The 2,013-nt window shown below is 42.8% G+C and overlaps 1 non-coding gene across 1 annotated transcript; it reads left to right on the top strand.

Annotated features, from left to right (window-relative positions):
* Positions 1-1,119: 1,119 nt before the first annotated feature.
* Positions 1,120-1,226, top strand: LOC112739036 (small nucleolar RNA R71). Its single transcript, XR_003169977.1, has one exon. It is a non-coding gene; the product is annotated as a small nucleolar RNA R71 (small nucleolar RNA).
* Positions 1,227-2,013: the final 787 nt, after the last annotated feature.

Consider the following 2,013-nt stretch of genomic DNA (forward strand, 5'->3'; position numbering starts at 1 on the left):
GGCATTTGTTGGAGAGCCTTGATGAATGGTATGTTTACATGAAGGGATGCAAATATGTCGAGGAACTTTGAGTATATTCTCTTTTCTATGCCCCCCTTGAGTCTTTGGGGAAAAGGTGCATAGAGGTTCAGAATCTCCTTCTGTGTAGTTTTGGTTTCTTGGTGACCCTCTTCCTGCTTCTCTACTGAAGTATCTCCAGAGTGTTCGAAGGGTTTGTTCAGCTCTTCCTCAGTCCCCCTATCACTTATAGTGACCATCTTGCATTCTTTCCATCTTACTTTCTTTGCTTCACCTCTCGGATTTTTCTTTGTGTCACTTGGGAAGCTGTCAGTAGGTTTGGGAATCTTCTCAGAGAGGTATCCCACTTGAAATTCTAGCCTCTTGATGGTGTCTCCCTGGTTTTTGATATTGGCTCGCACCTCCTCCTTGAACACCTTGTTATCTTGGATTTCCTTACATATGCCTTCAAGTAGAGTCTCAATCCTTGAGAGTCTATCTTCAGATGATGGTGAGTTGAGATTGGAGGGATGAGAAGGGCCATTTTGGTTTTGATATGGATGTTGAGAGGTGTTGTTAGGTGGGTGCTGATATGATCTCTGTGTGGAATATTGGTGAGCTGCATTGTTGTTGGGGTTGTGACGTCTCTGATCTTGGCCTTAATCTTGTTGATTTCCCCACCCAATGTTTGGGTGGTTCCTCCAACCAGGATTATAAGTTTTGGAGTATGGATCATGGGTCTGCCTAAGTGAGTTCCCAATGTAGTTGGCTTGTTCCTGATCACCCTCTGCCTCTGCATTCACTCCTTCTTGAGCTGCTGATGAGGTGGTGATTGCTGCTACTTGGTTCCTTTTCATCTTCTTGGTAAGGTCAGCCAACTACTTGGTGATCATCTTGTTTTAAGCCAGCAGTGCATCCACGTTGTTTAGTTCCATCACTCCTCTAGTGTTGCCTCTTTCAGAAGCATAGAAGTAGTCATTCTCAGCTATAGTCTCAATGACATCTATGGCTTCTTCAATGGTCTTCTTCTTGTTCAGAGACCCCCCAGATGAGTGGTCTACTGCCTTCTTTGATTCATAAGAAAGACCGTCATAGAAAATGTGTAACTGCACCCATTCATTGAACATATCTGGCGGGCACCTTCTTGTCAAGTCCTTAAACCTCTCCCATGCTTCATAGAGAGTTTCACCATCTTGTTGCCTGAAGGTTTGTACCTCAGCTCTCAACCTGTTGATTCTTTGAGGAGGATAGAATCTCACCAAGAATTTGTTCACCACATCTTCCCAGGTTGTTAAACTCTCCTTCGGGAAAGATTCCAACCATTTAGATGCTTTGTCCTTGAGTGAAAAGGGGAACAAAAGCAATCTATAGGTGTCAGGATGAACACCATTAGACTTCACAGTATCACATATCCTCAGGAAGGTGGTTAGATGTTGATTGGGGTCTTCTTGGACACTTTCTCCGAATGAACAGTTGTTCTGAACAAGGGTGATGAGCTATGGCTTTAGTTCAAAGTTATTGGCATGTATGGTTGATTTTTGGATGCTACTTTCACAGTTTCCTGGGTTTGGATTTATATAAGAGCCTAAAACTCTTCTCTCTTGTCCAGCATGATGCACTGGACCTTCTCTGCCATGGTTGTGAGCCTCTTCTTCATGATGGTTCTTCATATTCTCATCCATGTCTGGTTCAAAATACTCCTCCTCTTCCTCAGCACTAACGACTCTCTTTCCTCTTGCTTCCCTCCTTAATCTAAGGAGGGTCCTCTCAGGTTCAGAATCAAAGGAAGTTGAAGCCCCGATTCTTCTACCTGTTATACAACCAACAGAGCAAAAAGCAAGAGAAAAGTTGAATGGAGTTTACTCTGGTTAGGAATGCTGTTAGGGTGAGTGATGCAATATATCAAACAGTTAGTGGGTTAGTGAACTGAATTGTTAAAAAATTGAAGATAACACCACAACGGGTAAGGGGTAATGGGAAGAAAATAACTAAAACTGAAAATAAATCACTCAAATA

This window comes from Arachis hypogaea, chromosome 13 (assembly GCF_003086295.3).
Source record: "Arachis hypogaea cultivar Tifrunner chromosome 13, arahy.Tifrunner.gnm2.J5K5, whole genome shotgun sequence".
Classification (NCBI taxonomy): domain Eukaryota; kingdom Viridiplantae; phylum Streptophyta; class Magnoliopsida; order Fabales; family Fabaceae; genus Arachis; species Arachis hypogaea.